This window comes from Macaca mulatta, chromosome 16, assembly GCF_049350105.2.
Source record: "Macaca mulatta isolate MMU2019108-1 chromosome 16, T2T-MMU8v2.0, whole genome shotgun sequence".
In the NCBI taxonomy this organism is placed as follows: Eukaryota; Metazoa; Chordata; class Mammalia; order Primates; family Cercopithecidae; genus Macaca; species Macaca mulatta.
The window spans coordinates 38,121,232-38,133,211 of NC_133421.1; the positions used below are offsets into that span (position 1 = coordinate 38,121,232).

The window sequence follows — 11,980 nt, forward strand, 5'->3', positions numbered from 1 at the left end:
TCCCGTTTTAAGGGGCGAGAGCAATTCCATTCCTTTTTCCTGAGGGTCACCGGAAGGGGTGTTGGAAGGGGGATGTTTCGAGGAAGGTGTGGCTCTCACAGGGAGACTGGCTTGATGTGCACCCCGGTTTAAAGGCGCGAGGTCCCTTTCCCCTCTGGTGCCTCTGCTCCTCCCGCTCCTTCTCCTTTGTAGTGTCTGTGTATTCTTGGGAAGGGAGACTGCTCTGAGTGGCTTGCTGGGTGGATTCCACCCCCTAGCACAGGAAATCTATACCCCTCTTCTGCAGGGGTGATGGAAGCGTTTCTCTCCCCCTACCCTTCCCCCTTCCCTATCCTCTAGTCTACTGCAATGCTGCAGAAGTCCAAGGCAGTTTCTTCATACACAGACTCATGTATACACATAAGGGAGGGGGAGCAGGAGAGGGAAGTAATGGCGCTTCCCTTTAAAAGGTTACTCTTTTTCCTTTGGTTTTAAATCGATGACAGTACCGTTTTAATACTCTTCCCCTGAGATCTGTCCATGGGAAGTGTATCTGCTCCTGGTGTTATTGTTGGAGGATATGGCCTCTCGAGAGGGACTCCTCTTCTGTTAGAACAGTTTTGGTGTCTCTCTTTTTGAGAGATGTCTGAGTTGACATTTTTTTGTGAGCAGGTTGGGTTTTAGTTAGAATTCAATAAAATAATTTTGTACCTCCTCATCCTCATTTCCCTTTTCTTTTTCTATGACTTTTGTAGTTCATTGGCCAGGCGCGGTGGCTCACGCCTGTAATCCCAGCACTTTGGGAGGCCGAGGTGGGCGGATCACGAGGTCAGTTTTCCATAACACTGTGAAAACCCGTCTCTACTAAAAATACCAAAAATTAGCCGGGCGTGGTGGCGGGCGCCTTTAGTCCCAGCTACTCGGGAGGCTGAGGCAGGAGAATCGCTTGAACCCGGGAGGCGGAGGTTGCAGTGGGGCGAGATGGTGCCACTGCACTCCAGCCTGGGCGACAGAGCGAGACTCTGTCTCAAAAAAAGAAAAAAAAATTATTAACGATTATTACATACAGACAGCCTGTCTGATGGGCATTTCTCCCTAAGCTGCGAATTTTTAGGGTTAATACTGTTTTGTATAATATTGAAATTGGAATTTTTTGAAAATGGTTGGGTTACAAACCTTTCTGCAGCTGTTGCTTTGTTCTTATTAATCTGCTTAATTATTCTGTGATCTGTTTTCTGTAGTCAGTCATTTTTTCACTTCTTTTGCTACCTATCATATTTGTCTGAAAGCAGATCATCTTATCTGATTTACAGTAGTACTTGTTGGTTTTGTTCTTAGTTGAGTAGAAATAAATAAAAATTTAAACATTCTGGAAATGTGCTGCCAAGTGCTTTTTGTGACCAGAGTAGTTTTCAAGTCTCCATGTACTGATGATACATTTTTTTCTTTTTAAGTGTTTAGTAAATACTGGTGATGTGATTTTAAAATATTCCACATATGACTATTAGTAGAATTAAATTATTTTTTCCCAAAGTGAAGAAGAAGACTAAAATGTGTACAGATGAGTTGTCTTTGGTGTATTTAGTGTTTTCAGCTCTACTTAGTGACTTATTTTTAAATATTTCCAAATGCCATCTGCATTTTATGTTGTCATTAAATGTTGTCCAATAGAGCTTTTTTGGTGTGTTTGTTGCATTTTGAAACCTGTTTTAAGATAGGGATTTAAAGATGTTAGTAGTAGGGCCAGGCACTAATTTAGTTTCTGTCATTTTATATCATGATTTTGATGTAGGAGACATGGTATGTTAAATAAATTTTATTTATTTTTTTCCTCAGAAGACGGAATTCTCTTTGCTTTCTTTATTGCCTTTTAATGGTCATCTCAATTCATTGAAGTGAAATAACACTATTCATTTGGGTATTTATTTCATGGGACAAAGCTGCATGTTGTTGATACGTAGAGTTTTCTCCATTATGGCAAATTATGCCAGGAAGTCTAATTCTCCGTATTATGGCTTGTTGATAATTAATTCATATATACTAGCATGTGTTGATCGAAGCATACTGCTCAGTAAAGAGTGACTGCTTTTACCTTGGAAAGTTGCAGGCAGAGAGGATTTATCAATAGAGGCTACAAAACTTAAAGGATTTACACAGGGTGTAGGTTAACTATTTACTTGCTATATTTCAGCATGCTATAATTAAGGAGTACTCTTCAGGACAACTGAAAAAAAAACAAACAAAAAAAACTCTTTTTCAGAGCTGGTAGGAATGTTGCCTAAAAGTAGAAAAATATGTTCATGTTCAATTAAATACATTATTAAGGAAAAATTGCCTGAGGGTTATTTCAGATGACCTCTGATGCCACTGTCAGAAAGAAAATGCTGAGAGCTGTTAGTCTGAGTTGATTCCAGATTAGTATGGCACTTCTTATGTTTCTAAATAGTTCATCTACAAAATGGCAGTGTAAATCACTTCCTGTTCTTTCACAACTGGCTCTTTCACTGGATTCTCTTTTAATGACTTAATTTTTGGCATTCTGATATCTGATTTGTTAATTTGGTTATAATTCTCATGTTTTATAGGTGGAAGAATTTCTGAGAATCAGCTGAATTTAAAGGCTTTTAATAGTCTAAGATTATCTTGACAGTAAGAAAACATTGCTTCTAAACTAAAGGATAGTATTGCAAACAAATTTAAACTCTGAGAGGTTTTAAAGAAATACAGCAATGTACAGGATCAAAAATGTGAGTGCACTGAATAGAAAATAATTATTCTATTTTTTATAATGTCGATTTTGGGAGAAGTGCGGATATGGCAGGTAATTGAATGGGTAGTGATATAAAATAAGCTTTCTGTATAACAAGGTATATATATGATATTTGGGCCCATGTTACGATGCCATTTTAACAATAAGAAAACAACTCATTAGTTAACAGGATACTAGAAAGACTGGATGCTCATAACTAACCATGAGTATGATTTATTTTAATAATTTGCCAGTTCTTAGTAGACATGAATATTTAGTAAATCCAGAAGTTACCTAGGGGTCAATTGTTGGCTTTGAAATTAGAGTTGAGATTAATCTGTCTTTTATGTCTTTCACCTGGAAATAAATTCTGTGTTTTGCATTTGGCTTATTTGTATATTAAAATCACTTAATTTTTTCATTTGTATCTCTGTTTTGTTTTCAGTGGTCTTTATTATAACAACTAATTGCACTCATACTAATTTAATCTTTTATAAATGAGGAGCATTTTTGGTACATATTAGTTGAGGGCTGATGTTTGGATGAGGATCATATATGAACGAATCTCTTCAAAAAAGTATTTCTGGGCTGGGCGAAGTGACTCAGGCCTGTAATTCCAGCACTTTGGGAGGCTGAGGTGGGAGGATTGCTTGAGGCCAGGAGTTCAAGAGCAGCCTGGGCAACATAGCATGACCCTGTCTCTATAAAAAAATTTTTTTTTAATTAACAGGGACTAGGTGTGGTGGTTTATGCCTATAATCCCAGTATGCTGGGGGCTGAGGCAGGAGGATCACTTGAGCCGAGGAGTTTGAGGCCAGCCTGGGCAACATAGTGAGACCCTGTCTCCAAAAAATAAAAAATGAAAATATTATGGGGTGTGATGGTGCATGATTGTTGTAACTGCCTAGGAGGCTGAGGTGGAAGGATTGCTTGAGCCCAGAAGATGGAGGCCGCAGTGAGTTGTGATCATGCCACTGCACTCTAGCCTGGGCGACAGAGTGAGACTGTCTAAAAACAAAACAGAAGCCGGCGTGGTGGCTCAAGCCTGTAATTCCAGCACTTTGGGAGGCCAGGGTGGGCGGATCACCTGAGGTCAGGAGTTCAAAACCAGCCTGGCCAACATGGTGAAACCCAGTCTGTACAAAAATTAAACAAATTAGCTCTGCATGGTGGTGGGTGCCTGTAACCCCAGTTACTGGGGAGGTTGAGGCAGGAGAATCACTTGAACCCGGGAGGTGGAGATTGCAGTGAGCTGAGATTGTGCCACTGCCTGACAGTCTGGGCGATAGAACGAGACTCTATCTCAAAACAAAATGAAACAAATAAAAAAGTGTTATTTCTCTAGTAAAGTTTCGCATAAAATTGAGAAGTTCATTAAGCAGAGTACCAACATATGCTCACTTACCTTTAGGTATGTGGACTTTTTTTTTTTTTTTTAATTTGAGACAGGGTTTTTGCTGTGTCACCCAGGTTGGAGTGCAATAGGGTAATCACAGCTTATTGCAGCCTCAGCCTCCTGGGTTCAAGTGCTCCTCTCACATCAGCCTCCCAAGTAGCTGGCACTACAGGTACATCAGGTACATGCCACCATGTCTGGCTAATCTTTTTTTTTTTTTTCTGTAGAGATGGGGTTTTGCCATGTTTCCCAGGCTGGTCTTGAACTCCTCAGCCTTGGCCTCCCAAAGTGCTGGGATTACAGACATGAACCAGTGCACCCGGCCTGACTTCTGTACTTATTACTAATGGCTGGATTTTAAAAATTATTCTTCAGGTTTTCCTATTATAAAATGTGAGAGGATACAACCTGTATTAGTTCATTCCATTGTATTCCATTGTTAAAGTATTTTAGTTTTTAGTAATTAAAAATTGATGTTTAATTTCATTAAAGATGTCTCATACCTTCTAAAAATCTACATGAATTAAAAAGTTGTGTGGAGGGACTAGCAACAATTATTTTCTTTTTCTTTTTTTTTGAGACGGAGTCTCGCTCTGTCACCCAGGCTGGAGTGCAGTGGCCTGATCTCAGCTCACTGCAAGCTCCGCCTCCCGGGTTCACGCCATTCTCCTGCTTCAGCCTCCCGAGTAGCTGGGACTACAGGCGCCTGCCACCACGCCCGGCTAATTTTTTTTATATTTTTAGTAGAGACGGGGTTTCACTGTGTTAGCTGGGATGGTCTCGATCTCCTGACCTCGTGATCTGCCCATCTCGGCCTCCCAAAGTGCTGGGATTACAGGCATGAGCCACCGCGCCCGGCCGCAACAATTATTTTCAATTGGGATGTTTCTGTCATCATTTGGTAACAGTTATTTCTGTATCAGTCTATTCTATTTGTGCCAGAAGCAGACTTTTTGTTCTAAAATACAGTCTAAGGCTGTACCTTTTTGATGACAAAATTAAGTATCCTATAAAAGTTGGAAGAGTTTTTAAAATGGTAAGTACCTGGCATGTAAATAAAGTAAATAAAAGTATAAATTAGTAAGTGCCTTGCATAATAGATATACTACAGCCTCCTAAAAATGCCAGTGACCGTTATGCTGTAGGTTATTATTTAAATATAATGACACTTAATTACTATCTAATTTATCTTTAAAGCTGAGAAGGGGCTAATTTTTCCTTTTGATAAAATTATTCGATCAAATAGTTTTATGCAGGTTTAAAAGTAGATGAATTACTGCAACATTTAGAAAGACATTCAAAGTTTAGTTTCTGAGAAATGTTAATTAAATAATAGGATGGAACAAAACTTTCTGGTTTGCAGCTATTAATAATAAAATTGGTGCTTACTATATATTAATGTTGGCTCGGCGTGGTGGCTCACACCTGTAATCCTAGCACTTTGGGAGGCCAAGGCGGGCAGATCACGAGGTCAGGAGTTCGAGACCAGCCTGGCCAACATGGTGAAGCCCCGTCTCTACTAAAAATACAAAAAATGAGCCGGGGATGGTGGCGCATACCTGTAGTCTCAGCTACTCAGGAGGTTGAGGCAGGAGAATTGCTTGAACTGAGCAGGCGGAGGATGCAATGAGCCAAGATCTTGCCATTGCACTCCAGCCTGGGCAACAGAGTGAGATTCCATCCCCCTCCCCCCCCCAAAAATATGTATGTCACCATTTACTAGTGTAAATGTGTAACTTTTTCGGGTTTTGTTTGTTTGTGTTTTTTGAGATGGGGTCTTGCTGTGTTACCCAGGTGGGAGTGCAGTGGCACAGTCATAGCCCACAGCAACCTCTACCTCCTGGGCTTAAGCCATGAGTAGCTGAGCCTACAGGCCTGTGCCACCATGCCTGGCTTATTTTAAAGTTTCTTTCTAGAAACGAGGTCTCTATGTTGCCCAACCTGGTCTCAAACTCATGGGGGCTCAGGCAGTCCTCCCTCCTCAGCCTCCCAAAGAGCTGGGATTACAGGCATGAGCCACAGTGCCAGGCCTGTGGTAACTTATTTATCTAACTATTTATGTCTCACCTCCCTCCCCTCGCCCTCCCCTCCCCCTCCCCTCCCCTCCCTTCCCCTCCCTTCCCCTTCCTGCCCCCCTCCCCTCCCCTCCCCTCACCCTTCCCCTCCCCTCCCCTCCCCCTCCCCCTCCCCTCCCCTCACCCTTCCCTTCCCTTCCCCCCTCCCCTCCCCTCCCCTCACCCTTCCCCTCCCCTCCCCCTCCCCTTCCCCTCCCCCTCCCCCTCCCCTTCCCCTCCCCCTCCCCTTCCCCTTCCCCCTCCCCTCCTCCCCTTCCCTCCCCTCCCCCTCCCTCCCCTCCCCTACCCCCTCCCCTACCCCCTCCCTCCCCTACCCACTCCCCTATCCCCTCCCTCCCCTCCCCTACCCCTCCCCTCCCTTCCCCCTCCCTCCCCTCCCCTACCCCTCCCCTCCCCCTCCCTCCCCTCTCCTCCCCCTCCCTCCCCTACCCCTCCCTTCCCTTCCCCCCTCCCCCCCCTCCCCTCCCCCCTCCCCTCCCCTCCCCCCTCCCCTCCCCTCCCCCCTCCCCTCCCCTCCCCCTCCCCTCCCCCTCCCCTCCCCTCTCCCCTTCCCCTCCCCCCTCCCCTTCCCCTCCCCTCCCCTTCCCCTCCCCCCTCCCCTTGCCCTCCCTCTCCCCTCCCCTTCCCCCCTCCCCTTCCCCCCTCCCCTCCCCTTGAGTCGAAGTTTTGCTCTTGTTGCCCAGGCTGGAGTGCAATGTCATGATCTCGCTCACTGCAACCTCCACCTCCCAGGTTCAATCAATTCTCCTGCCTCAGCCTCCCAAGTAGCTGGGATTGCAGGTATGCGCCACCATACCCAGCTAATTTTTTGTATTTTTAGTATAGATGGGGTTTCTCCATGTGGGTCAGGCTGGTCATGAACTTGTGACCTCAGGTGATCCACCTGCCTTGGCCTCCCAAAGTGTTGGGATTACAGATATGAGCCACTGCGCCCAGCTTTTCTTTTCTTTTCTTTTTTTTGAGACGAAATTTTGCTCTTGTTGCCCAGGCTGGAGTGCAATGGCATGACCTCGGCTCACTGCAACCTCCGCCTCCCGGGTTCAAATGATTCTCCTACCTCAGCCTCTGAGAAGCTGAGATTACAGGTGTGTGCCACCACACCTGGTTAAAGTTTTTGTATTTTTAGTAGAGACAGGGTTTTGCCATGTTGGCCAGCCTGGTCTTGAACTCCTAACTCCTGACCTCAGGTGATCCACCTGCCTTGGCCTCCCAAAGTGCTAGGATTACAGGCGGGTGTGAGCCACCACACCCTTTAATGTGAAGGTAGTATATACTGGGTTGTTTAAACAGGATAATGCTTGCAAAGTACTTAACTTACTGCCTGATACATGCTAACACTCAATAAATTGTTGGCTATCACACATTTGCTGCCTAATGTAAATGTTTATTAGTACATAAAGAGAATGTTCTTTTCTTTTCTTTTTTTTTTTTTTTTTGACAGGGTCTCACTCCTGTCACCCAAGCTGGAGTGCAGTGGCACGATCTTGGCTGACTGCTGCCTTGACCTCCTCCCCGGCTCAAGTGATCCACCCACCTTTGCTCCCAAGTAGCTAGGACTACAGGCAAATGCCACCGCCCAGCTAATTTTTGTAGAGATGGGATTTTGCCATGTTGCCTGGCCTGGTATCAAACTCCTGAGCTCAAATGGTTCCACCTGCCTCAGCCTCCCAAAGTGCTGGGGAGAGTCTAATATTTAAGGATGAGTTGCATTATATAATTTTGATTTGATATTGGATTTATTTTTATTTATTTATTTATTTGAGACGGAGCCTCTCTCTGTCGCCCAGGATGGAGCGCAGTGGCATGATCTCGGCTTACTGCAACCTCCACCTCCTCGGTTCATGCCATTCTCCTGCCTCGGCCTCCCAAGTAGCTGGGACTACAGGCACCTGCCACCATGCCTGGCTAATTTTTTTGTATTTTTAGTAGAGACGGGGTTTCACCGTGTTAGCCAGGATGATCTTGATCTCCTGACTTTGTGATCTGCCTGCCTCGGCCTCCCAAAGTGCATGAGCCCAAAGGCCTGAGCCACTGCGCCCGGAGATATTTATGTATTTGGAGTCTGACATATATTTTTGAAAGAAATAGTTAGAATATCAATGTAGCTTAGTAACTTTTTGCACCTATAATGAACTACTATGTAGTACTTAATGGGATTTTTTTTCTATCTTTGGGATAGATTCTCACTCTGTCACTCAGGTTGGAGTGCAGTGGTGAAATCAAAGTTCACTACAACCTCAATCTTCTGGACTTAGTGATCCTCTCACCTCAGCCACCTCAGCAGCTAGGACTACAGGCGTATACCGCCATACCTGGCTAATTTTTTTTTATTTTTAGTACAGACGAGGTCTCACTATGTTGCCCAGGTTGGTCTTAATCTTCTGAGCTTAAGTGATCCTTCTGCCTTGGTCTCCCAAAGTGGTGAGATATAGACAGGAGCCACTGTGCCCACCTCTGATGGGAGTTTTTAATTTATCACAGGTTTTCTTTTTCCTTTGTTGGATATAAAGCTTGTCTTAAGAAATGACGTTTCAGGCTGAGTGTGGTGGCTCAGGCCTGTAATCCCAGCACTTTGGGAGGCTGAGGCGGGTGGATTGCTTGAGGTCAGGAGTTCGAGACCATCCTGACCAATGTGATGAAACCCCATCTCTACTAAAAACACAGAAATTAGCTGGGTGTAGTAGCAGGCGCCTGTAATCCCAGCTACTTGGGAGGCTAAGGCAGGAGAATCACTTGAACCAGGCGGAGGTTGCAGTGAGGCGAGATCATGCCATTGCACTCCCGCCTGGGAGACAAAAGCAAAACTCCGTCTCAAAAAAAAACAAAAAAACAAAAAACAACATTTCTTTTCCAGTACTTAATTTGTTTATTTAAGAAAAATTTGGTATCCCTCTTCTACCTTCTGGAACTTTTTTTACCATCCCTGGCTTTGAAGGGATTCAGAGTACCCATGTTCTTCTAAGTGGTTTTATTTAGGTATCTTTTGTAGGTGTGTCCTTACCTTGAAAGTGCCTTACGTTCCAAAATGTATTAATTCAACAAACTTTAAGTGATTATTTTGTGCCAGATAAGACAGCATATCAGCCCTGGGAGAATTCCACCTTCTGAATAGTTTTCTCAAGCTAGATATTCATAGGAAGACAAGGACTTTCCTATTATTTTTAGTTCCTCTAAGCCAGTGCTTTCAAACTTTAGTTTGTGGTCCATTAATGGCTTGTAAATTCAATTTATTGAGTCACAATAACAATTCTAAAAAGTGATGGGGAGTGTTAGTATGGTGCATAAAGTAAGGGTAAACATTATTATGGGAAACTTTTGTTTGCCTCTTTTTTTTTTTGATGCCAGGGTCTTGCTCTGTTGCCCAGGCTGGAATGCAGTGGTGTGATCATAGCTCACTGCGGCCTCTACTTCCTGGCTCAAAGGATCCTCCCACCTCAGCCTCCTGAGTAACTGGGACTACAGGTGTGCACCACCACACCTGGCTAATTTTTGAAAAAATTTTTTTGTATAGACAGGGTCTCGCTATGTTGTCCAGCATGGTCTCAAATTCCTGAGCTTAAGTGATCCTCTTGCCTTGGCCTCCCAAAGTGCTTGGATTACAGGTGTAAGCTACTGCGCTCAGCAGTTTGCCACATTTTTATATGTTCTGGGTACCTGGTTACACTGTTATAACAGTGGGAGGCCACTGTTTGGCCTCCCAAAGTGCTGGAATTATAAGCGTGAGCCACTGTGCCTGGCCTAAAATTTTTTTACCTCATCCCTTTTACTTCTAATCTTCTGTCTCTGAAGTATGCTTGTTTCAATTTTTGCTTTTTCCTTTTTCTTTCAACAACTCTTCTTCAATCTCTATTGATTCATCTGTAGTCCATTTAGTGGTCATATTGGGTATATTTACCTTTCCTGGGTTTCAAAGCTTGGGAGATAGCAAGGACTTTGCCTAAAAGATCCTGGGCAGGGTACCAGTAGTTTTGGGTAATCATGGTAACTTCTGAGGTTTTTGTATTAAGGAACATGTGTTATCAGATATCTAATGTCACACCCTATGTGTGAGTGCAGTTTCTCATGAATTGCAGAATTTTAAAAAAAGAAGACTTTTTATTTTTTATCTGTTTATTTTTTTAAGATGATCTCACTCCCCTTCCCTATGCTAGAGTCCAGTGGCACAATCATGGCTCACTGCAACCTCGACTTCCTGGGCCGGTGACCTTTCACCTCAGCCTGCCAAGTAGCTGGGACTGCAGGCATGCGCCACCATACCTGACTAATTTTTTTGTATTTGTTGTAGTGATGAGGTTTTGTGACATTGCCAATGCTGGTCTCGAACTCCTGAGCTCAAGCAGTCTGCCTGCCTCAGCCTCCCAAAGTGCTGGGATTATAGGTGTGAGCCACCGTGCCTGGCTGAAAACTCTTTATTTGGAGGATATTAAGAAAATATCTTTTATTTTTATTTTATTTAGAGACATATATAGATTTAATTGAATTGAAATATGTCTGTTCATAAAATTACTATGTGACTAATTAAGTATATAAAGCGTACTTAAAAAGTACCAGGCCGCGCGTGATGGCTCACATCTGTAATCCTAGCACTTTGGGAGGCCGAGGTGGGTGGATCACATGAGGTCAGGAGTTCAAAACCAGCCTGGCCAACATGCTGAAACCCTGTCTCTACTAAAAATACAAAAAAATTAGGCCCGGCACGGTGGCTTACGCCTGTAATCCTAGAATGGAGGCCGAGGTGGGCAGATCACAAGGTCAAGAGATCAAGACAGAGTGAGACTTATTCTCAAAAAAAAAAAAAAAATTAGCTGTGCGTGGTGGCAGGCAGGCACCTGCAATCCCACCTACTAGGGAGGCTGAGGCAAGAGAATCGCTTGAACCTGGAAGGTGGAGGTTGCAGTGAGCTGAGATCATGCCATTGTACTCTAGCCTGGGTGGCAGGGCAAGATTCTGTCTCAAAAAAAAAAAAAAAAAAAAAAAAAGGCCGGGCGCGGTGGCTCAAGCCTGTAATCCCAGCACTTTGGGAGGCCGAGACGGGCGGATCACAAGGTCAGGAGATCGAGACCATCCTGGCTGACACGGTGAAACCCCGTCTCTACTAAAAAATACAAAAACTTAGCCGGGCGAGGTGGCGGGCGCCTGTAGTCCCAGCTACTCGGGAGGCTGAGGCGGGAGAATGGCGTAAACCCGGGAGGCGGAGCTTGCAGTGAGCTGAGATCTAGCCACTACACTCCAGTCTGGGCGACTCCGTCTCAAAAAAAAAAAAAAAATCAGCGTGCTGCAATGTGTTACATCTAACCATTATATTTATGTTTTAGTTGATGTTTTTAATTCACTCATGATAGTAGTTATAAACTTCTAGTTTGTATTTTGGATTGATTTGTTACAATTTATTCCCATGAGACTGAGAAAGAGGTTTCAGAAAAAGTTGATGAACAGCATTACTAAACAAGGTCAAGGTTTTTCCGTTTTTAGACTTGGGGAATTTAGTGTTACTGAAAATTGGAAAAGCTTTGTCTCTTTGCCAAAAGCATCCATATCCTTGACTGTACTTGGTGAGGAAACTTTGTTCTTCATTGTTGTACAGAAACTTTGTATGGTATATGTTGTTTTATTTAATATATAGTATTTAAGTAATCTCCTACTGCTTAAATGGTAGATGATGATGGTGTTTTATAGGGCTCATTACATGATAGGAGTATGGTATTTCAGTTGGTTTTATTTACTAGAATAGAGTTCTGAGTCCCAGAGGAGCAATATAATGTGCTCACTTTCAGATTGTTT

The 11,980-nt window shown here is 43.7% G+C and overlaps 1 protein-coding gene across 8 annotated transcripts in view; it reads left to right on the forward strand.

The window, feature by feature from the left end:
* The window catches only part of TAOK1 (TAO kinase 1), a 167,668-nt gene that overhangs the window by 825 nt on the left and 154,863 nt on the right, over nt 1-11,980 (forward strand). The gene's annotated exons all lie outside the window — the stretch shown is intronic.